The sequence below is a fragment of the Bos taurus genome, chromosome 23 (assembly GCF_002263795.3).
Source record: "Bos taurus isolate L1 Dominette 01449 registration number 42190680 breed Hereford chromosome 23, ARS-UCD2.0, whole genome shotgun sequence".
Classification (NCBI taxonomy): Eukaryota; Metazoa; Chordata; class Mammalia; order Artiodactyla; family Bovidae; genus Bos; species Bos taurus.
In genome coordinates this window covers 28,954,081-28,969,963 of record NC_037350.1, presented here as the reverse complement: position 1 = coordinate 28,969,963, position 15,883 = coordinate 28,954,081, and the positions used below count along the sequence as shown (strand labels likewise).

General features: G+C 42.7%; 1 long non-coding RNA gene across 1 annotated transcript; it reads right to left on the bottom strand.

Annotated features, from left to right (window-relative positions):
* Positions 1–5,094: 5,094 nt before the first annotated feature.
* Positions 5,095–13,821, bottom strand: LOC101906691 (uncharacterized). Its single transcript, XR_814861.4, has 4 exons — positions 13,264–13,821; positions 13,087–13,158; positions 8,304–8,366; positions 5,095–7,810 (listed from the first exon to the last, which is right to left on the bottom strand). It is a non-coding gene; the product is annotated as an uncharacterized lncRNA (long non-coding RNA).
* Between the last annotated feature and the right edge of the window lie 2,062 nt (positions 13,822–15,883).

The window sequence follows — 15,883 nt, the reverse complement described above, 5'->3', positions numbered from 1 at the left end:
TACTTTTGCCTAGAAAATCCCATGGACGGAGGAGCCTGGTAGGCTGCAGTCCATGGGGTCACTAGAGTCGAACACGACTGAGCGACTTCACTTTCAGTTTTCACTTTCATGCATTGGAGAAGGAAATGGCAACCCACTCCAGTGTTCTTGCCTGGAGAATCCCAGGGACGGGAAAGCCTGGTGGGCTGACGTCCATGGGGTCGCACAGAGTCGGACACGACTGAAGCGACTTAGCAGCAGCAACAGCAGCACATTACCTTCAGGTTAGGTTTTCTGTCCTGCACAGCTCTTGCTGTTTAGAAAATGTATAGGACAAAGATTTAAAATTCAAACACAAGTTATTTGCATGCTGGGCTTCACTCAGGCATATACATGGGAATTCAATCAGGAATCCACAAAACTTCAATGAAATTAAAAAGCCACATTGTAAATGTCTGGCCCAGTACTTACCTCCCGTACCCACAAGATGCTCTGAGGTCATGGGGACCACTGTCTCTCAGCAGCTCTGGGCCAGTAGTAACCAGATTATAAGGGTGACACAGTGAGTTACCTCTGCAAATAATTTCCCCATAAATAAGCCCTTCTATAATAATGAATGAACACAATGTAATGAAATGCTAGGTTAACCTAAGCAATAAAAAAGGCAGTGGTTAGTTTGTCTCTCTTATAAAAGGTATATAAGGTCAGGTTAGCAGATCGAGAAAATATTCTGTTCTCACAAACAAATCTGGTAAGTATTTCTACTCTTGGAACTATGAGTTGATTGGATTTTTAAGGATTTTTAAGATAAGGAAGTATCATGTTTAATTAAATATATATAATTAAGTATCTACACCAGGTATGAATATACACCAGGTATGCATAATTAATCATACCATCTCAAAAAGCACATGCATCAGAATGCATGTATGAAATTGGTTGGTAGAGATTCTACTTGTTCATTTTGCTGTAACAGATTTTTCTCTTCTGAAGTATCCAATTCACATATCTGTCGTGATTCTCACTAATGCTAAGCACTCTAGGACACTCAGTTCAGTTCAGTTCAGTCGTTCAGTCGTGTCCGACTCTTTGCGACCCCATGAACTGCAGCATGCCAGGCTTCCCTGTCCATCACCAACTCCCAGAGTTTACCCAAACTTATGTCCTTTGAGTCGGTGATGCCATCCAATCATCTTATCCGCTGTCGTCCCCTTCTCATTCTGCCCTCAATCTTTCCCAGCAGGGTCTTTTCAAATGAGTCAGCTCTTTGCATCAGATGGCCAAAGTACTGGAGCACTCTAGGACACTAACCAAATAATATTCAGAGTAAAAAGACACATCACCCAGATTTTTCTATTAGAAACCAAAGAATATTGAAAACTCCATTATTTGATATGTATATCCAGGTCTCAAGCCCATAATAAGCACAATTATGTTTCTGCAGTAAAATGCATGACTCTCAATACTAGGTTGAGTAAAGACCATAAATAGCTTTACCTCTGGCTTTGCCACAAAACAGAGGCGAGTCAAGCCAGGTTTTGCCACCAAATGAGTTTAGAAACAAAATTTTTGGTTTTCAGAGCATTGTGGATTTTGGAATTACAGAAAATGTTGTGTAGAACCCATTATATAAGTATGAGAAAATATTTACAAATAGATGTTTTTAGGAGTCAAATGAACACATCTGAGGCAACAGACTGGAACTAATTTTTTATTATTTTTTAATTTTTATTGAAGTATAGTTGATTTACAATGTTGCATTAGTTTCTGGTGATTCAGTTATATGTGTGTGTGTATACATACAGACTAGAAATTCTGCTTATGGAAATACCATAGAAACAGGGCTTCCCTGGTGGATCAGTCCATAAAGATCTCCCTGCAACGCAGGAAATCTGAGTTTGATCCCCAGGTTGGGAAGATCCCCTGGAGACGGAAATGGCAACCCACTCCAGTATTCTTGCCTGGGAACTCCCATGGACAGAGGAGCTTGGCAGGCTACAGTCCATGAGGTCACAAGAGTCGGACATGACTTAATGACTAAATTACCACCACCATGACTATACCATAAAAACACCACTGAGGATTTCCATAAAGGCTCTATATGGAAACCATGACCCCACTACAGTGGGGCAGATGGGTCCTGCCCTGGTCCAGAGAATCATACCATACCACTCAAAGCCTAGCAGAAAGAAAGCCTCGAACAGCTGTGAAGCAAGCTCTGCTTTTAGCAACCTAGAGTAAACAAACACCTGCTGAGTTTTAACTCTTCCCTATTATTCCAAGACATCATTCTGAAATTCTAAAAACCAACATGACTCATCCACACCTTCAGATGCTTTCAGTATTTATTACACTTAGAGCAGCACGGAAACATAATACCTTATTGGTGTATCATTTACAAAGAACTTGCATTATCTCTCTTAATCCTTTCAACTGCTTCAGTGTGGTAATATCTCCATTTGTCAGATGAGAAAACTGCTGCTCAGAAAGTCTAAATGAACTCCCCAAGGTCACACAGCCAATAAATAGCAGAGCTGGGCAACAAACCCAGGCCTTTGGTCCTTCCTTCTCTCACTCACCATGCTCCAACCATGCTGGCCTGATTGCATTTTTTGTGTGCTTAGTCGTTCAGTCGTGTCCAACTTTTTGTGACCCCATGGACTGTAGCCTGCCAGGCTCCTCTGTCTGTGGGGATTCTCCAGTCAAGAAAACTGGAGTGGTTGCCATGCCCTCGTCCAGAGGATCTTCCCAATCCAGGGATCGAACCGAAGTCTGCTGCACTGCAGGCAGATTCTTTATCGTCTTAGCCACCAGGGAAGCCCAAGAACACTGGAGTACGTAGCCTATCCATTCTCCAGGGGTTCCTCCCGACCCAGAAATCAAACCAGAGTCTCCTGCATTGAAGGCAATCCTTTACCAGCTGAGCTACCAGGGAAGTCCTCTTCATGGTCTCTGTAGTTTGTCAAAGACCTTGCAGGTATTGGTGAAATAGGTACTTTCTTCCATGGGCTGTAATGGTGACACACCCTCCATACATGTAGGTCTTTCCATCCTGTGAGTTACAGGATCACAATAATAGCATTTATTGTATTATTAACAGTTTGGGGCTGTGTGATTTACTTAGACTGTCTCACTTGCTCCTTATAACATTCTCTGGTATAGATAGAATTTCCATTTTTATAAGCTGGGAAAATGAGAAGCAAGTGAATTTAATAATCTGCCCAGTGTCTCACACATAATAAGCTGAGATCAGAACATCTGTTTATCTGACTCCAAAGACCCTGCTCAGCCTGATGACCAACTGCGGGAGGTATTTTGAAAGCATCCAGGGGTCTGACTCCCTGGGAGTCCTCTGTGTATCAGCCATGCTGTTGTGGATGGAACCACCCGGGAAAACATTACATGAGTAAGATTTCTGTTAGAAGTAGATTCACCTGAGCATAGACAGAGCCAGGAGATTGGCAGGAACACAGGTAGGGTCCCTCTTCAGGAAGCCTTCTCCAGTATTTTCTGAGATGTTTCCTTTTAGCTATGGGCTTCCTAGATGGCTCAGCAGTAAAGAATCCACCTGCCAATGCAGTCGACGAAGATTCGATCCCTGGGTCAGGAAGATCCCCTGGAGAAGAAATGGCAACCCACTCCAGTATTCTTGCCTGGGACAGAGAACTGTCCATGGGACAGTCCATGCACACAACTCAGCAACTAAACAACTTGCAGCAATATGTCTCCTTAGTTGCCTTATTTGCAGGTGCTGTTGTTATCGGTCCATGGTGCTGGGATGCCCATAACCTTCCTGTAGTGTCCAGTAGGTGCATAGCCCATCCTAGTTGGATTAGTAAACTGAAGCTTCCTCACCAGTATTAAGCCTGACAGGATCTCTGCTCATTTCCCATCACCCTCGAATTTCCTCTAATGGCATTTTAGGTATAGTTTCTGGTGATGTATAAGTTTTCACCCACATGGCAGCACTCATGGTGGCCCATGTACCATGCTAGTACAGCAAGATGCTACTGGGAAGCTGGTCCTCCCACCCTTTCTGCTGCTCTTAAGGAAGGTGCCCTTCCAAAGATCAGTCTTCTTGGTCTTATTCTAAGATGCTGCTGTGAAATAGGGACAAAGGTGGAGATCGTCTCTCTGTATCTGGAGCACATTTTTATTCTGTCTCTTTAATTACAAGTAGGACAGGGGAAGGGGAAAAATAAAAAGAAGAGGGAGACCCAGTGGACCTTGGGAAAAGGACTGGTGACCCTATTGTCCCTGGTTGCTGTCAAGCAGCCGGCAGGCAAGACAGGGTGTCTTGTTTCATCCTCCTCTTGTGCTCACTGTCCTAAATCTGAGAACAGTCACCCTTTGAAGTCTCCTTCCCTAAACCCAAACCAACTGAAGCCATTGTGGGGGAATTTTTAAATAGCAAGTATCCCTGAATTTCCTACCCTCTTACCAACATGTTACTGAGGGGACTGGGGGTAATGATGTAGCTGCTACTCTAGGGGCCTGTGAGGAAAGAGCACAGGGTAAAGGAGGTTAATGTGGAGGGAGGAATGTGGATGCAGTGGTTGGGAAGGAGGATGAAATGGCTCAAAAGAGAAGCGCAACTAGGATGGGCTGCGCCCCTACAACCTTTTTTTTTTTTTGGCCACCCGCTTGGCACGTGAGATCTTAGTTCCCCCAGCAGGGATTGAACCTGCACTGCCTGCATTGGAAGGGTGGTGTCTCAACCACTGAACCACCCGGGAAGTCCCCAACCATTCCTCTTGATTTTAACTCCTGAGTAATTTCCTCCTGTGGACACCGAGGGGTCATGCAATCTTCAAAGTCTATCTGGGAGTTACTGCAGCCTTAGGTTTCGTGTGGTTGTTGTTGTTGTTGTTATTGTTGTTTGTTTTGTTTTGTTTTGTTTTTCAGGAAATTGGTTTACTTTTATTTGTGGGGAGGCGGGGCAGTAGATATATCTTTCTTCAGGTGAGCTCAAAAAGAATGTTAGAACTAGAACTGATTTATTGCAAAAATATTTAGAATAGAATAAATTTAGACTTCAGATTTATCTAATAAAATATGAATTGTTCAATTTACATGAACATAGTTTACAAGAACATTTTTATTCCATGTTGTGAGGTGCATTTATGTATTTTGTTTATTTATACATCATCTTTTTTTACATGTATTTTTTTGGTGGAGGAGAACAAACAGAGAGTCAAGTGTTATGCTTTCTTGCGTGGAGGAGAAAGAAGTAAGACTTGAAATATAAGATATGTCATGTCTGTACTTTTCTCAGTTATGAGACAGCTTCACAGGCAATATAATTTAGGGAGTTATTTTAGATGAGGGAAAGGCAGCAAAACATAAATAAAAAAGAAAAGAATTTGAAGTGGAAAAAGAAAAACCAACCTGAAATCAAAGGATCAGATCCGCCAGCAACAGCACCCTAGCAAACAGCACCCAATATGAGCAAGTGACCTGACGTTGCTGATCCCTAGTTTCTAACTATAAATGGAAAAAAATTCTACCATCACTCATTTGCTTTGCTAAATAATTATGAAGTTCAAACAACATAAAGCACTCTATATGACTGAAACCCTGACACAGTGTAAGTATGTAAAGTGTTACCGTAGGATGATCCAGGCCTCAAAGAGACAGGAAGACCAAGAAAATGAATTTGCCTATAAAGTAACAAATGTAGGAGGCACTCATAGATGGGGAAAAATGGAAACAGAGACAGATTTTCTTCTTGGGCTCCAAAATCACTACGGACATTGACTGCAGCCACAAAATTAAAAGACCCTTGCTCCTTGGAAGAAAAGCTATAAGAAACCTAGACAGCATATTAAAAAGCAGAGATACCACTTTGCTGACAAAGGTCTGTATAGCACAAAGCTGTGGTTTTTCCAGTAGTCATGTACGGATGTGAGAGTTGGACCAAAAAGGCTGAGTGCTCAAGACTTAATGCTTTCGAATTGTGGTGTTGGAGAAGACTCTTGAGAGTCCCTTGGATGGCAAGGAGATCAAACCAGCCGATCCTAAAGGAAATCAATCCTGAACATTCATTGGAAGAACTGATGCTGAAGTTGAAGCTCCAATACTTTGGCCACCTGATGCGAAGAGCTGACTCACTGGAAAAAACCTTGATTTGGGGAAAGACTGAAGGCAGGAGGAGAAGGGGGAAAAGAGGATAAGATGATTGGACGGCATCACCAATTCAATGGACATGAGTTTGAGCAAGTTCCTGGAGATAGTGAAGGACAGGGAAGCCTGTAGTGCTAGTCCATGGGGTAACAAGGAATCTGACATGGCTTAGCAACTTAACAACAGCAACAATTCATTGAATGTTTGTGGTTAATTTAGAAACAGAAACAGGGAGTCCTTCTGATTCCCCACCCCAGAAAGAATACCCTCCCACCATCCTCCACCAATAGCCAACTGGGAAGCCCCAGGATGTCTGAAGCAGCAAGCAAAGGGAAGCTGCTTCCTTTCCCCTCACAGAACCCTGAGAGGGCACTGGCCTCCTCCCAGAGTTCTTCACTCAGATTCTGAGATCTTTTCTGTATCTGGATGCTGCTGCTGCACCTGGTCCTGGATTCACCAGGAAGTACCCAGACGCCACAGCTCCAAGATTTACAAATAATTGCTTAGCCCTCTGTGCTTGCCTCATTCTCAAAATGAGGTAATAATATATGTCTCCTGGTGATCAAGTGAGGTAGTCTTGGATGTGAAAGTTCCTAGCCCACAGAGGCTCCCCAAAAGAGTTCCCATCCCCAACTCCTGTAAGTGCCCCCCAGCCTAGTCTCAGCTCAAACACCTCACAATGGGTATAGAAAAGAAGTTCTATCATGCCTTCATGACGGACAGAATTGATTTCTTATGTATTCTTTCAGAGACAAATTATGGCTATTTAAACAAATGTATTTCCCCTTTTCTGACACAATGTGATTGTGTTTGGAGAGATTGTTCTATAATAATTCACAAAGGCCTTCCTCTTGCTTTATCATAGCTGAATAATATTCTGTTGGATGGCTGTTTCCATACAATCATCATCCAATGGCTGAAAATGTATTTAATTAGCTCTCTTTTAATAGACCCAAAGATGTTTATAATATTTTGCAATTACAAACAAAGCTGCATTGAATAATTCAGTACATGCATCATTCTCACATGTGAGGATTTATTGGCAGGATCACTCCGTAAGAGTAGAAATGGGTAAATTCTGTATGAATTTGAGGGGTGGGGTTGCCAAATATTACCAAACTACTGGCAAAGGGAGGACCTCCCAGGTGGCTCAATGGTAAAGAATCCGCCTGCCAGTGCAGGAGCTGCAAGACACATTGGTTTGATTCCTGGGTCAGGACAAATCCCCTGGAGAAGGAAACAGCAACCCACTCCAGTATTCTTGCCTGGAAAATCCCATGCACAGAGGAGCCTGGCAGACTATAGTCCATGGGGTCACAAAGAGTCAGACACAACTGAGAGACTGAGCACAGAACACAGACAAAAGGAGACTCTTGCCTGAAAAAGAGAATATCATCAAGGAGTCTGCTCAGAAAAATAAAGGATTCAGAATGTTTTTATCTATATCATTGGCATTATTGTTAAGAGCCTCATAAGAAAATATTATGGTTCCATAACTATTATTGAAAGTATTACAGGTGTGTGAAGGAAACTGCATTGGCTGTAGGTTTTTGTTTTTTTTTTTCATTTATTCAACAGATATTTGTGGAGCAAAGCACAATGCCAGGCATGCTGGGGGCGGGGGGGGGGGGGATCACACACCTGAGAGAGATATGGTGTTAGCCTTCATAGTCCTTATGATCTGCAAAAGTGATTTTAAAACTGGAATCTAGAAAGATAGTAAAATAAATCCATGCTTCAGGCTCTGGTTGTTTTTTTTTTTCCATTTAAAAAATAAAAACAGATAATATATATTTGTTATAAGAACTAATTAAAATATCAAGTTTCCTTACTCTGGGGTAGAATTATTCAAACCCATACACTCATAGCAATGACTAGAAGACTAGAGGAAGTTATAATTTAAAATAGGTTTGATTACTAAGAAAAAATTAATTATATACAAATTTTATGCTGTTGCTAAAAGTCATGTCTCCAAACAGAGTTCAGTTTGAGGAAAATAATAAAAAGGTATAGAAAGGGAATTAAAAGCTACAGAAATGGTAGAGAAAACTTAGTGAACCACTAGGTTCAATATCTAATTGAACTTAATAAAATATCTAAATATAAAACAAAGCCTGCATATCTCCACCCCTAACTGGAGCAGAAACATCTGGAAAAGAATGCCAGTCTGATAACCTAGAATTCAGGGTTCTAGGTCCTACCTTGACACCAATCATCTGGCGACCTGGGGCCCCTCACAGCATCTCTGGTCTCAATTTCATCATCTAAAAAAAGGAATAAAACTTTTATTTAATATTCTTATGCTACATATTATTGTGAGGAGCAAATATTAATACAATCATAGAAAACATTTTGAGGAGGTTAAAAAACTCCCCAAGAACGAGAATTAGTTATTTCCTCCACAATTAGCATTCAATGCTGGTTTGTAACACACCACCAAGTTCTTAAATGTGAGTTCATTGATGCATTAATATTTCAGTGAGTATAAACTCTGTACAACTTTGTCAACCAACTAAGGTACAATATGTCCTCCACTAAGTACTCTCACAGGGACAGACCCTGGCTGAACTTCACCCAGTGTCCCTCCATGCTTGCTGTGTCCAATCTCGGAGCAATAACTTAATTTGATCACTAGAGGGCACTGGTTACGAGCCAAGCTTAAATTCTTCCAGAAACTATTTTTCCCAATTAAAGAGCCTTTCCAGGCTTGTTTGTTTGCTAAGTTGTTTTTTTTTTTTTTTAATCATTATTATAAAGGCCATATGTTCACTGTGAAACTATATCAAACACTGTATGAAATAAAAAGGAAATGTCTCGTTTCCTAGCCTTAATTGGAATGCAATAGTATGTAGCCTTGATTAACCCCAGTTAAGCAGAAAGCTGTGCTGGGGAAACAGAAATAGCCATAATGTTTCAAGACCACACTGGAAGCATAGCCATAACCAACACAAAACTACTATATCCAATGTCCATCCCACACCACCCATAGAGACACACGTCTCCACATTCAACTCCATTCTCACTAATTTTAAGGCCCCAATCCTCTTAATAGTTTACTGTCTCCTTTCAAAATCTTTGTCCTTCTTTGAGGGAATAGCATCAACAGACTAACTGAGTTGGTTGAACTTCTGTGGTTGTTAGTAAGTTAGCAAATTGAAAGAATGGTTTCAAGGAGCATATTAAAAACCCGACAGTCATGGAGAAGGAAATAGCAACGCACTCCAGTATTCTTGCCTGGGAAATCTCATACACAGGAGATTAACAGGCTACAGTCCATGGCATCACAAACAGCTGGATAAAACTTAGCAACTGAACAACAACAACACATAATCAGGCAGATTGTGGTTTAGGAAACTACTTCTTGATGGAAATCTGGTATAAAATGGGAGTGAAGTGACCTAGCAATATGGAATATAGAGTTTTGTAAGAAATTACCAAAAAAAAAAAAGAAAGAAAGAAATTACAATTTATGTATAGAATAAAAGTTGCAAACATTCAAACAATAATGTCCGTGGCTAAAGGATTTTAAAAAAACACCTACAGTCAAATATATAAATATAATATTTTTCCCTCTCCGTAACATTTTTTTTCTGAGATAAAAGTATATCTCATGACTTTACAACACCAACCGCTCAGAATGCTGCTGACAAGGGAAAATGAGAACCAAATTGTTCTGATTAGTCAAAACGCCTGTCATAACGTTCATTCGGAACAACAGACTGGTTCCAACTAGGAAAAGGAGTACGTCAAGGCTGTATAGTGTCACCCTGCTTATTTAACTTACATGCAGAGTACATCATGAGAAACGCTGGGCTGGAAGAAGCACAAGCTGGAATCCAGATTGCCAGGAGAAATATCAATAACCTCAGATATGCAGATGACACCACCCTTATGGCAGAAAGTGAAGAGGAACTAACAAGCCTCTTGATGAAAGTGAAAGTGGAGAGTGAAAAGGTTGGCCTAAAGCTCAACATTCAGAAAACTAAGATCATAGCATCTGGTCCCATCACTTCATGGCAAATAGATGCAAAACAGTGGAAACAGTGTCAGACTTTATTTTGGGGGGGGCTCCAAAATCACTGCAGACGGTGATTGCAGCCATGAAATTAAAAGATGCTTACTCCTTGGAAGGAAATTTATGACCAACCTAGATAGCATATTCAAAACCAGAGACATTACTTTGCCAACAAAGGTCCGTCTAGTCAAGGCTATGGTTTTTCCAGTGGTCATGTATGGATGTGAGATTTGGACTGTGAAGAAAGCTGAGCACCGAAGAACTGATGCTTTTAAACTGTGGTGTTGGAGAAGACTCCTGAGAGTCCCTTGGACTGCAAGGAGATCCAACCAGTCCATTCTGAAGATCAGCCCTGGGATTTCTTTGGAAGGAATGATGCTGAAGCTGAAACTCCAATACTTTAGCCACCTCATAAGAAGAGTTGACTCATTGGAAAAGACTCTGATGCTGAGAGGGATTGAGGGCAGGAGGAGAAGGGGACGACAGAGGATGAGACAGCTGGATGGCATCACCGACTCGATGGATGTGAGTTTTCGTGAACTCCGGGAGTTGGTGATGGACAGGGAGGCCTGGCGTGCTGCGATTCATGGGGTCGCAAAGAGTCGGACACGACTGAGCGACTGAACTAAACTGAACGTTCATTCAACAAGAAAGAATATGTTTGAATCAACTTGATTGATTAACAAATCTAGACATCAGTCTTCTCATCTGGCACTTGAAGGATTCTTCAGCAGCTGGGTGCTGTAGGTTCAGAGCATCAACATCCCCTGGGATAAACACAGAGATGGATTGCCTTGGTAGGAAAAAATATCTTCCTTTCCTAGAGCAGGAGGGAAGATGACATAAAGAGAAAGACTTGGGTCCTGTGCCTGTGAAAGTCTTGGAAGCTGTGGAAGTAGAGGTTGGGAATAACACATATATACAGACTGCACTGGGTCTTCATTGCAGTAAGTGGGCTTCTTTTGTTATTGAGCTTGGGCTCTAGTTGTGGTGGGTAGGCTTAGTTGCCCTACAGCATGTGGGATCTTACTTCCCCGACCAGAGATCAAATCCTCATCCCCTGCGTTGGAAGGTGGATTCTTAACTACTAGACCACCAGGGAAGTCCCGGGGATAATATTAAGGGATGGCAAAGGTGAGGGGGAAGGGCGAGGAGATTCTGGCTCCAGGTAAGCCACATTTGGCCCCTGAAAAGCAACCAAAGCCATTTATCATGGGTCATCCCTACCCCTCAAAATAGTTCCCTCCAGGCAAGCAGACACCCGAAGCTCCTCATCACACAAAACCCTTAATCCAGGATTAAAGATCAAAAGTCAAAAATACTAACCTCTGAGTTAACAAGTTGGTCTGATCATAGACCAAGTAAAAGTGTACATACTGATCTAAAGGGATTACAATGCAAGGTGCCTGAAGGCAGAACCCACAGCCTGAAAGAGAGGAGACTACAAAGGCTGGCGGTGAAAAGGCTGAAGGTGAAAATTCCAGTTTTTCATTTATTCTTTACACAACCATATTCTATTATGTATCCCTCGTTCTTCCAGCCTAGGAGGATACAGGGAAAACAAGGTAGAGTCCTGCTCTCATGGCTGGACTTTCTATGCCCAGGCAGGCCCTGCACAAAAGGTGTTATTATGGCCTTTGAGAACCAGACACAGACCTAAGTACCTTACATACCTTGTCTCATTCAATCCTCACATCAACCCCCTAACTCCCATTTTACAGTTAAAGAAACTGAAGTTTCTTTTTCTATCCAAGGTAACATTCTCCCGCAGGGTAGTAAACTGTAGTCTGGCCTGTTTATCAATCAGCTGCATGGAGCTGGAATTTGCACTTGAGCATCTAGGCATATAGAGAGAGAGAGAGAGAGAGACTGTTATATTCTAGAGTAGGGATATGGGGAGTCCTGAAAAAGTTGTAAGAATTCTGAACAGAATTCTCTCTCCGTATAGTTTTCTCTGGTAGGTGAAAAAAAGAAAAAAGACTGTCGTTGCCAGACTCTAAGATGATGGGCAAAAAGACAGTCTCTCAGCTCCAAAATGGCCACCGCGTTTTCCTTCGTAGGAGCAACCGCATAGTGACAGAAGGGCCATTCGCAGGTGGGTGCTCTCAGGGACTGGGCCAGGTGCCAGAATGGCCAACTGGATCTTCCCTCTCCTGAGCTATTGGCGCCGCAGCATTTAAGGGCTCCTTAAGCCAGGCTGGACAAAAGGAGAGGAAAGAGACAGAGGAGGAAGTTAGGTAACCAAGGGAGGTGGGTCTAAACTGAAAGAGCAAGAAAAGCTTTGCCCGTTGGAACTGAATGTCACTGTTCGGTCCGAGGGCGCCTCGCTTTTGCGTTGTTCCCCGCCCCCCAAGGGCTCCTGGCAACCAGTTCTCGGCGCAAAAGCCATATACGTCACATGTTGCGAGGCAGACTGGGAGCGCCTCCTGGGCCTTCACCGGCAACATCTTTAGGGGGCGCTGGCGAAAAGTGAAGACATCATGGAGATAGGAAGGAAGTGAGGAGGAGAGGGGAAGAAAGAAGAAAATGTATCTTCTCGTAAGGTTGTACAGATGAAAAACATCTTAAAGTTACCTAGCCTAACCTGCCATTCTAAGTTGGCTGGACGTCCCGGAATGGGATGCCAGCTCTCTCCCTCAGTGTGATGGAGAGAAGATTCTCCTTTGTATTGAACTGAACTGCAGCTCTGACTTGAACCAGTTTTACTCCAAGAAGAGCCTCAGAACAGCTTAACGCCTCTTCCATAGGACAACTCAAAATCAGCACAAATTCATTCCCATTTATGGGGTGGGGGGCGGGGTTGGGAGCAAGCCTAAATGCTTGACTCACCTGATTCATAACAAGCTGAATGCTTTTCTTTTTGAAAAATTAAAATATAGGTGGTGAAATTCAGAAAAATAACAAAGAAGACACAAACATGGAAGAAATATTGATAGATAAAACGTAAAATTTTGGCTACAAGGACTTACTTGCTGGATACCTGCATCAGCTTGACTCAGATCAGTGTTCTTATTTCTTCTGTAGACCCATAAAACATTGGGCTAAATGGATAGAAATTAGACATTTACAGTCTATCAGTTATTAAGTCTCCTAGGAACTTGCAAACCAGTTTAAGCACATGTGTAGAGAAGGAAATGGCAACCCACTCCAGTATTCTTGCCTGGAGAATCCCAGGGATGAAGGAGCCTGGTTGGCTGCCGTCTGTGGGGTCGCACAGAGTCGGACACGACTGAAGCGACTTAGCAGCAGCAGCAGCATACTGTGAAAATAAGACCACAAAAGCGGAAAATATCAATTTCCTCCTGATATTTGTACCACTAGGAGGAGCTCCAGAAGAAAAAAATCACTGCAAGTGAGAGCAAATAAGGGCACTTAGAGAGAGTTTACTGTGTACCATTCACAGTTCCCGTGGGTTCCTTCCTGTAATTCTGTTCACAGTCCTAATGGGACAGATGTCATTCTCCTCCACTTGCAGAGGAGAAAGCTGAGCTATCGTATATTCACATGTACAGAGTATACAGCTTTGTGCAGGGCAATTTATTAAAACTGCAACTGCACATGCTCTTTGAGCTAACAACTGCACCTGTATAGAAGGCAGTGAACAACCAGCGCAGCTGCACGCGACCCCATGGTTAGGAGGGAACACTGTTTGGGCTTTAATGCTCTGTGTCACCATCTTTTTTTCTTTTTTTTTTTGGCTGCTCTGGGTTTTAGCTGTAGCATGCAAGATCTAGTTCCCTGACAGGGACCAAACCAGGCCCCCTGCATTGGGAGCATAGAGTCTTATCCACTGGGCCACCAGGAAATTGCCCTCTATGTCGCTATCTTGAAATTCTTAACACTTCTCTTTCAATTTGTGTTTTGTAAGAGAAGTCCAATGGGGTAATAGACTGTGTGCTGAGGGTTTGGTGCCTAGATTCAAGCTTGATCTCGCTTCTTAATCTCCCCAGGACTGGTTTTCAGATGTCTTCAGCTCCCCCCAGGAACCACTGCCACCCTCAGTGCCCCCCAGCAGGAGCCTGGGCACAGGGGAGAAGTGGAGTCAGGCATACACATGTGTTGTGCCCAGTAGAGGGACAGGACCCTAGGCATGTGGGAAGGCCTGCATTTACCCACCTAAGTTCCCAGATGCCTGAAGAAATGCAACATTAAATAGTAAAAACGAAAACAAAGCCACTGTGACATATCAAGAGTGAAACCATAGAGAAAGCTAGAATCTTCTTGGAAATTCCCTGGCTTTCCACTGGCATGGACTCCAGGCTTCCACTGCGGGAGGTCTGGGTTCAACCCTAATCAGGAAACAAAGATCCCACAAGCCTCATGGTACAGGCCAAAAAAGAACCAAACTTTTTTCTTTGTCCTGCTGAAACTTTTACAATCAGAGCCTAATATAAGGATTGACACACATCATTTCTGCTAAATATTTATTAATTTAAGTTAATGGAATATATTTATATGCAACCTAGTAGCTGGTAGCTCAGATGATAAAGAATCTGCCTGAAATACAGGAGACATAGGCTCGATCCCTGGGTTGGGAAGATGCCCTGGAGAAGGGCATGACAACCCACTCCAGTATTCTTGCCTGAAGAATTTCATGGACAGACCATGGGGTCGCCAAGAGTCAGACACTGAACAACCAAATAAACAAATAAGAATCCATTTTCAAAAGTTCAAGAGGGTTATATTATATATTAATGTGGGATTATGCATTATTAAGTAAACATAAGAAGCAGAACAGTGCATGATCTATATTTTACACATTCTCTAGAAAAACTTACATAGTACTGCTCTTAGGGAACATCTAGGTAAGCTCCCATTTATTGAGTGCTTACTATCTCACATATGGATAGTGTGTTGTTTAACATATACATTAACATATTTATAGCATGTCACTTTGCATACATGACTCTGTACACAGACTGTTATCAGACCTGGTGAGAGGAGTGGCTCAAATGGAAACTACTGAGGAGAGCAAGAAACAACTGAAGAATATTTGTAAGATCACATAACATGTGCCACACAGAATTAAAGCAACAATTAACTGCTGACCGTCACGACCAGCCTGACCAACAGCACAGGGTTGTTAGACACGACCACACCGTGCTCCATGCTCAGCAAACAAAGAGGCTCCTATAGTGATTTCTGTAAATGGCAACACCACCGGCTTTGTTTCCCCATTCTCTCCCCTTGTCCAGAGACCATGTCATCCAAGGGACTGCTCACCCCAGCTCCAGAAATCCACCCCCTTTACAAAGATGTGAGGCAGTCGAGGGCATGGAGGTAAGGGAAGTGAGCTCTTCAGAGGTAGAGTGACTTCAAATCCTAGCTCTCGGCAACTTCCTTAGCCATCCAGTGGTTGGGACTCTGAGCATCCAATGCAAGGAAAATGGATTCTTATTTGTTTATCTGGTTGTTCAGTGTCCGACTCTTTGTGACCCCATGGTCTGTTCCATGCAGGTTCCATCCCAGATTTCACTTTCCTTGTGACACGGAGGAAACTGGAGAGTGATGCGCCGGCTGGAGGATGCATCCTGGTTGCTGGTCTGTCCTCAATGCCTGTGTTGATTGACAGTCACGGACTTTGCAGATCTTATAATACTTTCTTCACACCTGCCTCTCCAAGCACAGGTGGCAATCAACTCGTGACACTCAACTTGTGACTTTCCAAACTGTATTAATATTCTTTGGGAGGGAGACGCTAACTAAATCCAAGCAACACACCAGAACATAAGGAAGGGCATTTAGATTTGCAGTGAGAGAGAGGGA